This window comes from Phyllobates terribilis, unplaced genomic scaffold (genome assembly GCF_046119375.1).
Source record: "Phyllobates terribilis strain yellow unplaced genomic scaffold, ASM4611937v1 Scaffold_3__8_contigs__length_932513732, whole genome shotgun sequence".
Taxonomy (NCBI): Eukaryota; Metazoa; Chordata; class Amphibia; order Anura; family Dendrobatidae; genus Phyllobates; species Phyllobates terribilis.
The window spans coordinates 244,702,566-244,721,403 of NW_027362763.1; positions in this window are offsets into that span (position 1 = coordinate 244,702,566).

Consider the following 18,838-nt stretch of genomic DNA (forward strand, 5'->3'; position numbering starts at 1 on the left):
TTATGTCCGTCGCAGTGCCCCAGTACCAGATGCCCAGTCGGCACTACTTCTCAAAGAAAGGTGTGTCTGCGCTCCACCAGCATGTCGCACACAACATCACCGCTTCTTTGAGAAACTCTGTGTGTGACAGGGTGCATTTCACCACAGACACTTGGACGAGTAGGCATGGACAGGGGCGTTACATGTCGCTGACTGGGCACTGGGTAACTATGGTGACAGCAGGACAAGGGGCTGCTGTCCAAGTCTTGCCGTCCCCACGAGTTGTGCGTCAATCCTCTTTATGTCAAAGTTCCTCCACTGCTTCTGCCTCCTCAACCTCCTCTCGGTCTTCCACCTGCACCCAAAGCCTGTCTGGTCATGCCACAAGCTTTCTAACTGCGCAGAAGGGATCCTGCACACCTCCTTACTATGCTGGCAGTAGGGCTCAACGTCATCAGGCGGTTTTTACATTGAAATGTCTGGGAAATGTGAGTCACACAGCTGAGGAGTTGTGGTCAGCTCTGGAGAACCAATTTCATGAATGGTTGTCTCCACTGGACCTGAAACCAGGGAAGGCCGTGTGCGACAATGCTGCAAACCTGGGTGCGGCCCTTCGCCGGGGCAATGTCACACACGTGCCTTGTATGGCTCACGTGTTGAACCTGGTTGTCCAGCAATTTTTAGCCCACTATCCCAGACTAGATGGCCTTCTGCAAAGGGCACGGTCGCTGTGTGTTCACTTCCGCCGTTCGCATCCCGCAGCTCAGCGACTTACATCTCTACAGAAGTCGTTGGGCCTGCCACTTCACCGGCTAAAATGCGATGTGCCTACCCGGTGGAATTCAACTCTGCACATGTTGCAGCAACTGTGGCAGCACCGACAAGCCCTGGTGCAATACGTTCTGACGTATAGCCTGGGCCAACGAGATTCAGAGGTGGGGCAAATCACGCTGGAGGAGTGGTCTCAGATCAGGGACCTATGCACCCTTCTGCACAGTTTTGAAATGGCGACGAAGATGTTTAGTGCTGACGATGCCATTATCAGCATGACTATTCCGGTGATTTACATGCTGGAGCACATGTTAAACAGAATTCGGAGTCAGGTGGTGGCACAAGAGGAGGTGGAGGAAGTAGAGGAGGAGGAGTTGTCTGCGGAATGGCTAACATCTGCAAGGTCCAGAAGGTCGGCAGCACCAAGGCGGCAGGCATGTGAGGGTGGGGGAGATGGTTTTACCAGGGCGCATGGTAGCAGCCAAACTAGTGAGGAAGGTGCAGGAGCCCAGGAAGAAGTGGAGGACGAACTGATGGAAGACTCATCAGATGAGGGAGACCTTGATCACATTTCTGTTGTGCGAGGTTGGGGGGAGAGGACAGAGGAAGGAAGCATGATTGTTACCTCGCCACCAACACAACAGGGACTTGGTGCTTCTGGATGCGCAACACACATGAGTGCCTTCTTGCTGTACTACCTGCAACATGACCCTCGAATTGTGAGAATTAGAAATAATCCTGACTACTGGGTTGCCACACTGTTAGATCCCCGGTACAAAAGTAAATTTGCAGAAATTATTCCTGCCATAGAAAGGGATGCACGCATGCAGGAGTATCAGCAGAGACTGTTGCAGAATCTTACATGTGCTTTTCCACAAAATACCAGTGGTGCACGTAGTGAATCTCACAGTTCCAACTTGCCAACCGTGGGACCGTCAAGTGTTCAGCACTCAAACCGTAACAGAACCACAGTATCTGCTGGTAACATCAATTTTGCGGAATCATTTCACCACTTTTTTAGCCCATCCTTTGCAAGGCCACAGGAGACAAGAAGTCTGACACATAGTCAACGCCTAGAGACGATAGTACAGGAGTATCTCCAAGTAAACATTGAAGCCACGACTGTGTCACTGGACCCTTGCTCTTTTTGGGCTTCCAATCTGGATAAATGGCCGGAGCTAGCCACTTACGCCTTGGAGATCTTGTCATGCCCCGCAGCCAGCGTTCTGTCTGAACGTGTGTTCAGCGCTGCTGGTGGTGTGCTGACAGATAAGCGCACGCGGCTCTCCACTGATAATGTAGACAGACTCACGTTCATAAAGATGAACAAATCATGGATCCGAAACGACTTTTCTACCCCTGTGTCATCCTGGGGAGAGTAAAAGCTTGATGATTGGTTAAAATCACCCTACCAAACGTTTTAAGCTTTCAAATTACTAATCATGTTTATCTGTATCTTGACTGGAAAATAATTTGGGCTTTGTAGCAGTGTGCAGCACTGATCCTATTAGGCCATCTATAATAAGCTCCAGGAGATTTAAAATTAAAAATAATTTTTAGCTGCATCTAGCCCGGAAAATAGTTTTGGGGCTCCGAGATGCACAAGACACATAAGTGCCTTCTTGCTGCACTACCTGCAGCATGACCCTCATATTGTCAGAATTCAAAGTAATCATGACTAGTGGGTTGCCACACTCTTAGATCCCCCAAACTTTTCGATCAACCTTTTCATTTTAATAAAGACCAAAAAAATGGTCATTTTTGAAATTATAAGCATTAGCAGGTTGTTAGAAACTGAAATCAAACAGTTTTCAACTCAAAACTTTATTCTAGGTGATGTTACATTTTCACATAGGACCCCTTGTTCGAAAGGAGCTTCTGAACTCTCTCGTCCATTGAATTTGTCAGGTTTTGGATGGTTTCTGCTTCAATTGTTTTGCATGAGGACAGAATACCCTCCCAGAGCTGTTGCTTAGATGTGAACTGCCTCCCGCCATCATAGACACTCCTTTTAATGATGCTCCAAAGGTTCTGAATGGGGTAGAGGTCAGGGGAGCATGGGGGTCACACCATAAGTTTGTCCCCTTTTATGCCCATATCAGCCAGAGATGCAGATGTTTTATGTGCAGCATGAGATGGTGCATTATCATGCAGAAAAATGATCTTGCTGTGAAATACACGGTTCTTCTTCTTGAACCATGGCAGGAAGTGCTGTTTGAGAAAATCCACATACATTATGGAGTTCATCTTTAGCGCCTTCAGGGATCCTAAAGGGGCCGACAATCTCTCTCCCCATGATTCCAGCCCAAAACATTACTCCACCTCCTCCTTGTTGGCGCTGTAGCCGTGTTTGCGTGGGGTGTCCATCAACCAGCCATCCTCCACTCCATCCATCTGGACCATCGAGCGCTGCACGGCACTCATCCGTGAACAAAACAGTTTTGAAATCAGTCTTCATGTAATGTTTGGCCCACTGGAGCCGTTTCTGCTTGTGTGAAGTGGATAGAGGAGGTCGACAGGATGGCGTATGCACAGCTGCAAACCTCTGAAGGACCCTGCATCTTGTTGTTCGGGGGACGTTGGGGGCACAAGCAGCTTCAAAAACTTGTCTGCTGCTATGACAAGGCTTTTTTGCCGCTGCTCTTTCAACCTGACGTAATTGCCTGTAGGAAAAAGTCCTCAATTTGCCCTTATCAGCACGCACAAGTGTGTACTGTGAATCAGCTACATACTTCTTGATTGCCAAGACACTTCATCCTGATCATCGCACAATGTTGATTGTAGTCATGCCTTGACCTAAACACTCCACAATTTGTTGCTTCTCAGCAGCCGACACATCCTTTTTCTTTCCCATTTTGGCAGAAAATGTAGGCTGCTTAATAATGTGAGAGAGCCTTCTTAAGTAGTCTTGCCTTTCATTGGACACACCTGCCAAACTAATTAGCACAGGTGTCTGCAATTGCTTACAGTGATATAAAGAGCCCTGACACACATCACCATCAATGAGTTTAACTGACAAACAAACAAATTCTTCCCTTATCACTCCTAAACACTTTTTGCATAATAATTTGGAACGCGGTGTACATGTGCTTTTCCACAAAACACCAGCGGTTCACGTAGTGAATCTTACAGTTCTAACTTGCCAACCGTGGTCTGTATGGAATTGTTCAATAAAGGGCCCAAAATTAACATAGATGGGAGAGGTCTCTATGAATAGGAATTCCTAAGTATTTGATACCCTGTGAGGGCCAGGCAAAGGGAAAGTTGGACTGGATGGAATCCTATATGGATTTGGGGAGGGAGACATCGAGGGCCTCAGACTTCGCTGCATTGATTTTAAAATTTTACCATGTAACAAAGTGATCTATTTCAGCCATAACAGCATGGATGGATATATGTGATTGAGTGATATATACTAGGACATCATCAGCAAATAGAGAGCACTTGTACTCGGTGCCTCCCACCTCAATCCACCTAATATTGGGGTTATGGCGAATTGATGAGAGCAGGTGCTCCGTCACTAGGATGTATAAGAGAGGGGACAGAGGACATCCCTGCCTTGTCCCATTGGTGATTGTGAAAGGTGATGAAAATGTTCTGACGCACCCCCTGGGCCTTGGGACACCCGGAGCCGGACCCTTTTTGGTGGATGCTGGTGGTTGTAGTCTTCGTGGCGGCGACCCGGTTCCGTGGCTCAGGGCGGTCAAACCAGTGGCGGAACTATTTATGTGGTTTTGATGTTTAAATGTCCGACTACGCCACCCGTGGATTGCGGTCAGAGTGAACCGCCGCTACAGGGCAGACCGCTGTGGCTGGTGTTGTGGGTGCAGCAGAGCGTAGCATAACTCCCCACGGGTGGAGTATAGCCTCAGGGCAGTGTATGCGGAGGATGGGGGTGATGGTGCAGGGCAGCAGCAGTAACGACACGGAGTCAGTGATGCAGTCCAGGGCCTTTACTCACAGTTCTTATTATCCAGACCACGTCTGCAGGTAACGGCTGCCCACGTCGTACTGTGCTCACCAGGTGAGGGGCTCAGACAACTCCCAGATAACTTTGGAGCACTTCACAGGACCCCCTTTGTGTGTCCTTTGTCTGGCCTTTCTTACCAACACTTCTGTCCGGCTGCCTCGGGCCTCCTCTTGGTAAACTTGGCGCCAGTTTCCCTGACCCTATGTGGTGCCTTCCTAGCGGGTGTAGTGAGGGGCTGCGCCACATAAAATGTCAGAGCCTCCGGTTTCTAGCTGAGGGTCGTTTCCTGCCTCCACTAGTTCGGGGACCGGTCTCCCCCTTTGGCCTGACCCCTCCACGCAGGTGGATTCGGGCGTGCGGTGGCGACTCGCCCGTCCGCACCCCTGGGATCCCTTCATTCCTCGTTCCTGGAGCCTTCTCCGCTCCTCTTCCTTCCTTCTCCCTCTTCCAGGCCTGGGCCTCTGTTACTAGGCCCGCCTCCGGAGCAGAGCTCATGCAGAGCCCCTGCTCCCTGCCACTTCTGCTCAGACTTCTCTGCACTGAACTAAGATGGTGCCCACCTTTTATACTCCCTTCTCAATGCACCCAGGAACTGCTTCCTCCCTGCTCCTGCACTACAGGGTTCCCCTTCCTCAGTGTTCCCTCCCCCCACTCCAGCCAGGGACAGGGACTGTCGTGCCCATCTCAGGGGCATATTGGTCGCCCTGCCCCATGGCAATGTGGTGTAATGCATGCAGGTGTCGGGTCCTGATCCACACTCCATCCTTACCTGAGAGTGAGATATCACACCTCTGGGTGAGGTGCAATAAGTCTGTAGCAACCGAGCCCTCAGGGTGCTACAGTTCCATTTATCTTCAGCCTAGGTGACGTATTGCGATACAGGGCCATGATTTTGGCTATAAAAGGGTCCCCTAGACCCCTACCCCAAGCTTTTTAAGAGAATCATATATGGCGTGCCAGGAGACTCTATGGAATGCTTTCTCAGCATCCAACGAGAGTATCTAATTACAAATTTTTAACTGCATCTAGCCCAGGAAATACTTTGTGCCTAGTAGCAGTGTCTGCTAGTCAGCGGATTATCCCGGCTGTTAAGCAAGCTACACCACCTGTAGTTTAGACACTTAATTTTTTCAAAGGAAATGCTTCGGGACCATGGGATACTCAGTGAAGAGCATCAGGAGGCACCCCAAGGCATAGGGGCTGGGACTGGCAGTAGGATGCCTTGCGGTGGACAGCCGAGCTCGATCCTTATAAAAGCTTTTTAACTGCAGCAGCTTTAGTGGACGCTACTGGAGCTGGAATTACGTGGCTGCTGGCATGAGACTTGCCCTCCAATAGATCCTTGTAAATGGATTTAAAGTGTATTCATTCAAATTAGAGAGACAATTTAAATTAAAAAGCTTAGAGCTGCCTCCACCACAGGGGGGCTCGCTCGACCCACCAGCGGACAGGCACCAGTATTGGGAGAGGGGGGCTGGCCATCAGGGTTCACCGCGGCTCTGGCACAAACCCGGCGACACGGAGGTGGCATGGGCAGGAGCGGACTGGCCGTGTCGGCTTCTCACTTTTTGGATTTTAGAAGGGCATGACATGCCTATATCTGTGTCTCCCCCTCCTTTTACTCCTCCACCTCTTTTATTTTCGCATGACTATATGTACTTGTCACTTTTCCATGTGTTAGTTGTGTCTTCTGAGCAGTTTGTCAGCTTTTGGACACCTTTGAAGGTGTTTTCTATGTGTTTCTATGTGTTTTTGTTTGCCTGCCATTGGTTTTAACGGTGTTCAAAGGTGTTCGACGAACAGTTCGGCGAACACACGGGTGTTCGACGAACCGAACCGAACTCGAACACTACAGGGGTGGCTCAACACTAGTTATGGGTGCTATCACAATAAGTTATATTTGCTGTTTTACCACACCTTGCAAGTTGTCATAGTTTTAATTTCCTTGCTGTGTTGCCAATTATGACCTTTCAATTGAACCATTTGGAAATATCCCTTGTCCAATTCAATAACAGATTACAAGATATGAACTAATAATTCACACATAAATCGACAAAAAAATTCCTGCCACCATTTTAGACATTGCATCAGATCTTATCAGCCACAGAAGGTGCACATAACCTCAGACATGATCAGGTGGCTTTCCCCATAATGATTTACAGCTATCACATTGACATGGTATAGCACAGCCAAACATGAGGCAGTATCATAGCCAATATAAAAGCCAATAAATAAAGTAGCACTCAGTATGCAAACATGAAATATATGAAATTTGTATTGCATAACTGCTCTAGAAAATAGGAATAATTGAGATTACTAAGCGCATAAATTGGCCAATTCATGTTTACCCGGCTGCCCATATACATGTAGGCTTCATCCTAAGAGAGGATTCACATTAGATAGGTTCCCAGCAAGGAGATTCACCTTTTCACCTTTCAGTGGCTGTCGGGTACACAATGTGATAACACAGCATTTCTTCTTAATTATCCTGATGTAAATTCAGTATGCCAGGGGAAATACACTATTATCTTTATGCTAACATTTGAATTTATGGGTTTTTTTTTTGGTTGGTCAAGAAGGACAGACTATTATTTGTATAATTCACCTGAATGTTGACACTTGAGTTGATATTTACTGCAATTTTATTGTCTTCTTATCTCTGGATGACTGCGACTGAGGGTCCTAGAACAACGATGTTTGCTAATATATTAATTACATATTGAACCAGGGCAGCTAGTGTGTTGATATGCAGCCAAAACTATGCAAATTTATTAAATGCTCAAACAATGAGACATGAGCCCCTGCCCTGTGAATGATGAGAAACACCTTTACAAAATTACAGCCAAGAGAGACTGTTCAGATGGAGAGGCTATTCAGGACAGCAACCAGGATACATGGCTCCATCAAGAGGGACATAGATTTAGACTCTACAGGATGTCAGCTTAGGGGACCATGGCCTCAGCTGCAGGAATACAGATCTGCTCCATTGACCATTGCTGAACTCTCAGAGAAGTTCTGAATAGAGATGAGCTAACATGTTCAGAAAATGTTCGGGTTTTTCAAACTCGGCACGAACATTGCACATTAGGATTTGTGATTGGACTCCCGAGCATTTTTACTGAAAATGGGCCCAATTCGGCTAAAGTGCGTTAAATGATCGTGTTTCCACTACTGTATTTTTTATGACTGTGGCAAGGATAGAGGTGCTGCATTAAAAGTGGGGGGGACGTGTTTGATGAGGGGAGGGGTGGGGAGAGGTCAGAGTATCGGCGTGCTGTTAATCTTAATTTTTTTTCCCTTAACTTAATGTGTGCAGATTCCAGCAAACCAATCAGGGCGCAGGAACCATCCACAACATCCAGACAAAAGGGCTTGTGCCAATGGCAGCTGAAGTCACATGTCTCTCTCCATATAGAGAGTGAAGATATTGTTTTAGTACCATTTTGTCAGTGTAACAGCGCAGAGAGGCTCCTGACTCTGCTCCTGGATACTGAGAGATTGAGATAGTTAGCTAGGCGGTTGCTTCTAAGTCAGATATTTTAGATATATAGAATCCTGCGAAGCAAAATTATTTGACCATACAGGTCACATATCAAATAAACAGAAACTGTTCAACGTCTCAAATGTGAATCATATAAGGCGAATGACGTACTAGAACATAATATTATTCAAAATGCAAAGTTTATTGTAATCCAAGATTAAAAATTGACATACATATTAACTATATGGCGCAGATACATAGGTAGTGGGCAAAGGAAGGTAAGTACTCTAGGTTCAATCTAACACATGATATAGATTGATGATCAAAAATCATTAGAATAAGAGAGCTATAAATCCAACACATGGTATTCATTAATGGTAAAGATTCGCTGAAAATAGGACATATATGGGTATGGATGTATAAAAACATACCCAGTAGCCAAAGTAGTGTATAAACAGTGAAGTAGGCTCAACTAAGCCATGTCATTACCCTAAGAAGAAGGCACAGCGCCGAAACGCGCATAGGGGTGACAGTACCTGGGTTCGTATCATCTGGTATCCACACATGTAAGCTTAATACTCTATACTTATGTTTGCTGTATTATGGTGACTATATCTTCTTGTGGTTAGCCATGCACTGTGCACTTTAATGGCTCAGTTGAGCCTACTTCACTGTTTATACACTACTTTGGCTACTGGGTATGTTTTTATACATCCATACCCATATATGTCCTATTTTCAGCGAATCTTTACCATTAATGAATACCATGTGTTGGATTTATAGCTATCTTATGCTAATGATTTTGTATCATCAATCTATATCATGTGTTAGATTGAACCTAGAGTACTTACCTTCCTTTGCCCACTACCTATGTATCTGCGCCATATAGTTAATATGTATGTCAATTTTTAATCTTGGATTACAATAAACTTTGCATTTTGAATAATATTATGTTCTAGTACATCATTCGCCTTATATGATTCATATAGAATCCTATGTGGCTGTGAAATCGATCTTCCAGCAGATCAATCCTTTTTGCTATTAGTGTGGTCCAGACAGAGACACCAGGCCACATTTCAGCACAGAACTATGTTGTGCTGATATTGTGCTCCATGCACATTACATTATATTTTTTCTGTTCTTATCGTGCTACATAAACAAGGCCACATCTGAGCTTGTAATTCTTTTGCACTGAGATTCAGCTGTATCCAGGGCTCCACAGTTAAAAATCAAATTTCTTCTGTTACTTCCGTGATACATACAGCAGGCCACTTCTCAGTTTCTAATTTTTTTTGTGCAGAGATTCTCCTGTATCCAGAGCTCATCCACTCTGGTGAAATTGATGCAACTTTGGTGGTGTCTGCCCCTAATTTTTTGAAACGTGGAGATTCCTGGTTAGATCTTGATCTGATGTGTTTCCTGTAGTGGAAGGGCTGTCAGTGCCACATTATAATAGTTCTACTCTGGTGAAATTGATGCCACTTTGGTGGTGTCTGCCCCTACATTTTTGAAATGTGGAGACTCCTGGTTGGGTCTTGATTTGGTGTGTTTCCTGTAGTGGAAGGGTTGTTAGTGCCACATTATAATTGTTAGTGCCACATTATAATAGTTCTACTCTGGTGAAATTGATGCAATTGTGGAGACTCCTGATTGGATCTCCATGTGCTGGGTTGGCTGTAGTAGAAGGGGTGTCAGTGCCCAATTATATTAGTTCTACTCTGGTGAAATTGATGCCACTTTGGTGGTGTCTGCCCCTAATTTTTTGAAATGTGGAGACTCCTGAATGGGTTTCCATCTGCTGGGTTGACTGTAGTGGTGGAGGTGGCGGTCCCCATTATACTATTTCTACTCTAGTGAAATTGATGCCACTTTGGTGGTGTCTGCCCCTAATTTTTTGAAATGTGGAGTCTCCTGATTGGGTCTCCGCCTGCTCGGTTGGCTGTAGTGGAAGAGGTGTCGGTCTCCATTATGCTATTTCTACTGCAGTGAGATTGATGCAACTTTGGTGTGTCTGCCCCTAATTTTTTTAAAGGTGGAGACTCCTGGTTGCGTGTCCATCTGGTGTGTTTCCTGCAGTGGAAGGGGTGTCAGTCCCCATTATACTATTTCTACTCTGGTGAAGTTGATGCCACTTTGGTGGTGAATGGCCCTAATTTTTGGAAATGTGGAGACGAGAGAATATGTGCGGAAAACATTTGCTTTTTTCAAATTCGGCATGAACATTGCAGATTCGGATTCGTGATCAGACACCTGAGCGTTTTTACTGAAAATCGACCCAATTCGGCAAAAGAGCAGGAAATGATTGCCCTTCCACAACTGTATTTTTTATGACTTTGGCTAGGATAGTGGTTCTGTGTGATGAGTGGGGGGATGTGTTTGATGAGGGGAGGGTGTGGGGACTCAGAGTAGCGGCGGGCTGTTAATGTTATTTTTTTCTTAACTTAATGTGTGCAAATTCCGGCGAGCCAATCAGGGCGCAGAAACCATCCACAACTTCCAGACACAAGGGCTTCTGTCAGTGGCTGCTGAAGTCACATGTCCCTCTCCATATAAAGAGCGGACATGTTGTTTCAGCACCATTTTATCAGTGTAACAGCACAGAGAGGCTGCTCCTGACACTGGTCCTGGATACTGAGAAATTTGAGATAGTTAGCTAGGCGGTTGCTTCTAAGTCAGATAGTTTAGATAGATAAGATCCTGTATGGCTGGTAAATCGACCTTCCAGCAGATCAATCATTTTTATTATTAGTGTGGTCCAGACTGAGACAGCAGGGCACATTTCAGCATAGAACTCTGTTGTGCACTACTGATACAGTGGGTATGGAAAGTATTCAGACCCCTTTAAAATGTTCACTCTTTGTTTCATTGCAGCCATTTGGTAAATTCTAAAAAGTTCATTTTTTTTATCACTAAAGTACACTCTGCACCTCATCTTGACTGAAAAAACAGAAATGTAGAAATGTTTGCAAATTTATTAAAAATGAAAAACTGAAATATCACATGGTCATAAGTATTCAGACCCTTTGCTCAGTATTGAGTAGAAGCACCCTTTTGAGCTAGTACAGCCATGAGTCTTCTTGGTAATGATGCAACAAGTTTTTCACACCTGGATTTGGGATCCTCTGCCATTCTTCCTTGCAAATCCTCTCCAGTTCCGTCAGTTTAGATGGTGAACGTTGGTGGACAGCCATTTTCAGGTCTCTCCAGAGATGCTCAATTGGGTTTAAGTCAGGGCCCTGGCTGGGCCAGTCAAGAATGGTAACAGAGGTGTTCTGAAGCCACTCCTTTTAGCTGTGTGCTTAGGGTCATTGTCTTATTGGAAGGTGAACCTTCGGCCAAGTCTGAGGTCCAGAGCACTCTGGAAGAGGTTTTCATCCAGGATATCTCTGTATTTGGCCGCATTCATGTTTCCTTCAATTGCAACCAGTCATCCTGTCCCTGCAGCTGAAAAACACCCCCATAGCATGATGCTGTCACCATGTTTCACTGTTGAGATTGTATTGGGCAGGTGATGAGCAGTGCCTGTTTTTCTCCACACATACCGCTTAGAATTATCACCAGAAAGTTCTATATTCATCTGATCAGACTAGAGAATCTTATTTCTCATAGTCTCGGAGTCCTTCATGTGTTTTTGAGCAAACTCTATGCGGGCTTTGATATGTCTTGCACTGAGGAGAGACTTCCGTCGGGCCACTCTGCCATAAAGGTCCGACTGGTTGACTGTGGAACTTTCTCCCATCTCCCTACTGCAACTCTGGAGCTCAGCCACAGTGATCTTGGGGTTCTTCTTTACCTCACTCACCAAGGCTCTTTTCCCACAATTGCTCGGTTTGGCTGGATGGCCAGGTCTAGGAAGATTTCTGGTTGTCCCAAAGTTCTTACATTTAAGGATTATGGAGGCCACTGTGCTCTTAGGAACCTTGAGTACTGCATACATTTTTTGCAACCTTTGCCAGATCTGTGCCTTGCCACAATTCTGTCTCTGATCTCCTTGGGCAGTTCCTTTGAGCTCATGATTCTTATTTGGTCTGACATGCACTGTGAACTGTGAGGTCTTATATAGACAGGTGTGTGCCTTTCCAAATCAAGTCCTATCAGTTTAATTAAACACAGCTGGACTCCATTGAAGGAGTAGAACCATCTCAAGGAGGATCACAAGGAAATGGACAGCATGTGACTTAAATATGAGTGTCTGAGAAAAGGGTCTGAATTAGTGATGAGTGAGCACTAAAATGCTCGGGTACTCGTTGCTCGGGTCGAGCACATTGGAATACTCGGGTGCTCGACCCGAGCAACGAGCCCAATGTAAGTCTATGGGAAACTCGAGCATTTTTCAGGCAGCTCCCCCCGGCGGTCTGCAGAGGGCCTAAAAATTTCCCAAATCGATGGAAACAGTGCTCAAATGACATGGGAACTGCATGGGGAAGAACGCTGGAAGCATCTCTGACTCCCAGATCACTGCTGGCAACAACGTTGTCAGAGTATTATGCCACTTTTACGGACTCACAATAAAACATACAAAAACTAAACCAAAATGGATTTTCCTGGGAAATATGTTAAGGAACATCCTTTCCAGGGTAATGACTTGTATATAAGGCAAAATAAATAACCAAAAACAAAAATACTCCTCCACACCTTGGGCTATGTTCACACATAGCGTTTTTGATGCATTTTTGCACTTTTGAATTGCTTTCAACCGAGACAAATGCATTCACCAGAAAATGTCATTTTAACATTTTATTTTATCTGGCAATGTGGTGTGTGACACATCATCAAACAAATGCATACAGTGCTGAAAAGACATGGGAACAGCATGGGGAAGACCTCTGGAAGCATCTCTGACTCCCAGGTCACTGCCTAAAAGTGTGCCCATCATAAGTGATCCTTGGCACATGCGAAGATGCCTCCCGCCATGCACCTGTTGTTGCAGACGTGCAACAATCACCGTCCACATCCTTGTCCCAGTGCAGCATTCAGTTGTCCCTACCCCATTCCTTGGAATGCAAGTGCAAGTATGCAGCCAGCCATCCACCAACCCACAGGCTGCAATACTATACTGCCAAATTTTTGACAGCTGTTTGCACTTGAAATGTGGCCTTTTAGGCTCGTAGAGGCAGAAGCTTTTCAGAACCTCATGGCGGCGGCGGCCGGGTGTCCATACTCGGTCCCCAGCCGCCACTGTTTCTCCCAGTGTCGTCTCCGCCTTCCACAAGCACGGGTCCTACAACATTACCTATGCCCCCCCAGTGCATTTACTGGGAAGGACCGCCTAACCACAAACACGTGGACAGGTGAATGTGGCCAGGGACGGTACGGAACCAGTCCACAGCTTTTTTTGCTGAGTTGTATCTCACCACAGCCATATTCTTTAGCTTGGTGAAAGGACTTCGGAAACCATATCTACCCAGCTGTCATTTCTCCAGGGAACTCCACTAAAGCTGCTTTCACTTGAAATGTCAATCAGTGAATATGAATAGCGGTACCAGAGCGCCAATAACAGGGCAAAAATATTAAAAGGACTGATTTATTAATACACACACAACGCGTTTCGGTGGACACAGCCACCTTCATCAGGTGTGACAAGCAGCAAACAATTGATCCTTATATACATTTGACTAGGTATACAATTACTTAAAAGGGGCGGGGCCAGATACAGAGTAATACCTCTATATTAACCCCTTGAGTTCATATATGCTCAATAGAGTAAAAAGGATTGTTATAAAATAATGCCTAATGAAGCATATAGGGTTCTTATAAAAAGGATTCGCTGTAAAAAAAAAAACAACTTGTGAATCCTATAATCTTAATACTTCATAGGATATATTGTCATCTACCACCCTATATTTTAGATTATATAAAAAAATAATAATAATAATTTTTACATACAACATAAAACAATGCATAAATATAAAGTATAAAATTACAATCAGTTTCTATCATTATAATTAGAAAAAGTAGATGAAGAAAGGAAAGAGAAAAAAAAAAAAAAAAAAAATTCCAAAAAAAAATCCCCCCCCCCCAAAAAAAAAATAAATAAAAAAAAAAATTTTCCAAAAAAAAAAATCCCAAAAAAAAAATAAAAATAAAAAAAAAATAAAAATTTTTTTTTAAAATTTTTTCTCCCTTCTCTCTCTCTCCTCCCTCCTCCCCTCCCTCTCTTCTTTCCCCTCTTCCCTCCTTCTCTCTCTCCTCCCCCCTCCTCCTCCATATAAAAGATATATATAATAAATTGAAAACAATTATTTAAAAAGTTGTCTTCTCTATATTAAGGTTCAAACCTTCAGGAGACAAGGTTCCCATTTTGAAAATCCAATAATTTTCACGTGTAATGAGACGATTTAGTCTATCAGGGTGTGTATCAACTATATGATCAATGATAGTTAGTTTTAGGTTATTAGGATTTTTTTGATGTTCTTTTAAGAAATGATTAGAAACACTATGTAGGGGAAAGCCGTTTCTAATATTTTGGCGATGTTTATTTAATCTGGAGTGCATTTCCTGGATAGTGCGGCCAATGTATTGCAGGCCGCAGGTGCACTGGAGCAGATAGATCACATATGAGGACTGACATGTAAGTCTAAAGCGAATGGGATATATCTCTCCAGTGACCGCAGAGACGAATGTTTTGGCTCCGTTATCAATGGATTGACAGCATAAGCATTTAGGGACATTACATTTATAACATCCATTATTGCTAATAGGAACTGAATGGTTCGGTCTTCTACCAATTGTTGTATTGCTAGGGGCTATATAGTTTCCTAGATTTTTACTCCTCCGATATATGACATGAGGAAATTCCGGTAAATGACCAGTTAATATTGGATCATTACTTAAAATGAACCAGTATTTTTTTAATAAACTGGATAACACTTGCGTAGGTTTACCATAAGTAGTAATCAGATTTAAACTGAAATCGTTGTTTGGCTCTTGGCTGGTATTCTTGGATATGTTGATACACAGGTTCTGTGATAGGGATCTAGTTTTGGAGAAAGCATCCTCTAATAATTTCCGGGGGTATCCCTTAGCTCTAAAACGTTTTTGTAAAACCTTAGATTCCAGAAAAAAATCCGAATCATGTGTACAATTTTTTCTGACACGCCAATATTGACCATATGGAATATTTCTAATCCAGCTGGGTAGATGGCCACTGTCAAATTCAAGATAGCTATTTACATCCACTTCCTTAAAGTGGGTAGATGTGGATATTTTACCCGAATTGTCTATATTTATCTGAAGGTCAAGATATTGAATATTACTCTCAGATATGGTAGAGGTAAAGGAAAGACCCCAGTCGTTAGAGTTTAATTCATCAATAAATTTGGCAGCCTCCACAGTATTTCCCCTCCATATGATAAACAGATCATCTATAAAGCGGCGGTACATAACGATGGGTTTATCGGCGCCGAGGGATTGCGCGATGTGGATAGACTCGAATGCCCCCATATATAGATTTGCATAACTGGGGGCAAACCTCGTCCCCATCGCGCAGCCCCTCAGCTGCCGATACATCACCCCCTCAAAAGAAAATACATTGTTCTCAAGAATGAAAGTTATACCCCTCAATAAAAAATTTTTTTGAGGATCTTGTAAGTTAGGGTCCTCATCTAGGAATATTTTAATTGCCTGTAAACCCAATACATGTGTGATATTGGAATAAAGAGAGCTTATATCGAGTGTAATAAGAAGACAGCCTGGAAGAGGGGGTAATTCTCTCAATAGTCTAATTAAATGTGTAGAATCCTTTAAATGAGAATCTAGGGATAAAACGTACTTCTGTAAAAAAAGATCAATATAGTGGGATAAGTTGGATGTGATAGAATTAATACCAGAAATAATAGGACGTCCAGGGGGATTAAATTTATCTTTATGAATTTTGGGTAAAAAATAAAAATAAGGGACTTTGAATTTTTTAATGTCTAAAAAGGATTTTTCTTTTTTATTGAGGAAGCCAGCTGTAGAGGCCCCTGCTACAAGTCCTTTGTACTCCAAAAAAATGGTTACAGATGGGTCTGCTTCTAATTTCACGTAGTAGTTTGAGTCGTCTAAGATTCTGAGGCCCTCCTTGATGTACCAGCCTCTGTTCATTATCACAGTCCCCCCTCCCTTATCTGCTCTCTTTATAATTATTTTTTTATTATCCTGAAGGGTTTTTAATGCACATTTCTCCTGGTAGCTCAAGTTGTTCACTTTTTTTGAAATTGGGGGGAATGTCCTAAGGTCCCTCAAAATTAATTGTTGGAAGGTTTCAAGGTGTGAACCTTTGTGATGTAATGGATAGAAATTATTTTTCCCCTTCACATTTACATGAGTGAAAGGGTCCAGTAATGGGGGGCCTGGTATATTAGATTCTTGAATGGAGGGGGATACTGTTGAGCATGAACTAATAGGATGTGATTTTCTCTTATCTTCCAATAGAAAATGCCTTTTTAGTGTCAATTTCCTTATAAATTCATTTAAATCACAGAACAAAGTGAAATTATTAAATGGGACAGCTGGACAGAAAGATAATCCTCGACCTAACAAGGATTGTTCAGCTTCAGATAGCACATAGCTAGAAATATTAAAAATACCCCCACAACCGATAGGGGTTTCTATCTGCAGGGAATTTGTATTCTGGTTCATTGGCAAGATTTCATTTTCTTTATATTTGGATTGTGTCTCAATTTCGGCATTTGGACTATTTTTGTTGTTGACACCTCGGGTTTTTCCACTCCCTCTACATCCCCTAAATTTCTTTTTCGTTTTGGACAACGTCCGGGGACCACGTGAAAAAAATGTGTAATTTTCGTTTTATTAGTTTGAGATGCAACTGCATTCTGTGTTTGAGGATTTATCAAGATACTATTCTCATTCAAAATTGGAGATAATTCCAAGGATGTCATTCTGTTTATAGGGGGTTTTATGTGGTTTATACCACTTGTTTTATCAGAGGGTCTCCCTTGATTAAAAATATTCAGTGTACCCGCTAACGGGATCTGTCCAGATGACTCCCCAGCAATAGGAGTCTGTATTGCACTAGAAAGCTCTGAGATATTAGATCCACTATGGGATATCTCCTGTGTGTTAATATGTAATGTGAAGTTCAGTTCATCAATATCTGCTACTTGTGTGGAAATAGTAGACGGATTAGCAATAAATTCTACATCCGCTGCTTGTGTGGATAAAATAGGTGGATCAGTAATCAGTATGGAGGGAGGAGTAATTTCCATACACATTCCCTCTATTATAAGGTCATTATTTTGTTCCAAATTAGAATTAAATACAGTATTTTTCTTGTAATTATTGTTAATTGATAACTTCTTTTTATGAGTCTCATATATTGCTTGTTGTTTTTTATTCATAAAAAACTGTTTTTGAAAACTATTCACTTGTTTTGTATGGTTATCAGTATCATTGCTTAGAATAGGGGATGATGGATTATCCCTAGTTGTTCTCTGCATAGAGATGATGGGAACAGGTGAAATTTGAAGTGGTGATTGGATTTTTTCTTTTTTAGAGTCTTTTATATCTCTTTCATATTTTTTTGCTTTTTTATTTATTAAATCATTTTCAAATTTAGCCAGTCTTAGTTTTACCTCATTATCTGTGGCAAAATATTCCGTAGATGAAGAAAAGAACTCCAAATCCCCTTTAATTTTAGCTATTGTTTCTAAAGCATACATAGCCAGAGTATTCCTTTTATCAATCAACAATCTGATCAGTGTTGTTGAGCAATCAGAAATACACCTGTCCCATCTTTCAGTAAAAACAATATCCTGAGGAAAGGATGAATTGAGATTCATTCTCAATCCCTTAGGTATTATGTTATCCTTAATGTAATGTTCTAAAAACATCGTGTCTACGTGATTAGTTATTTCTATTTTGCTATTATTTTCTAAGTTCAAAAACAGTCCACGTAACCTTTTTTGATCTATATCATTCAGCATAGTTGGATTATTATATATGCATCTGTCGCCATCTTTAAAGTCTTTACTAAGGGCTGTATTGATCAGAGATAATCTAAATTTCTCTCTATTGGTCACATAAAAGTCCATAATGATCCAGCAATTTAGATTTTAAAGTCTTAAACACAGTTCTTATCTGTTGATGATTCTGCAAGGTTTTTCCGTCTCTCGATGTGTAGAACAATCTGGGTCGCCTAATTTGCAGCTCCTGGTCTTGAGGCTAAGCCCCCAGCAATAGCAGACTCAATATGTAAAGAGAGGAGAGAACAAGGCGCAATGGGTGACTCAGTATTGCAATTTGTAGAGGGGTGTGGGGATGGCTACTAACCTTATGAAGTTGTGCACCTCTGCACAACCCCAGTGTAAAGCTCCACAAGCTCCGCTCTGTTGGTGGCTGTCATCTATTTCCAGCGGCGTTCACAGATCCTGATCTCTTGGTGGTATATCACGTGGTCAGGTTAGTAGCTTGTAATGCCGAGATAGACGCCCAGCTTCACCAACACCCCAGGCAGCGCTCCGGAGGGGTTAAGGCAGCGCAGCTTGGAAAACCAGGGTAGTAATTTTAATTAAATTGCTCCCACAGGTGAAAAAACAATAGATTAAAGGCAGCTCTACCGCACCCCAACAGGGGGAAAAGGACAATCAGTGAATATGAATAGCGGTACCAGAGCGCCAATAACAGGGCAAAAATAT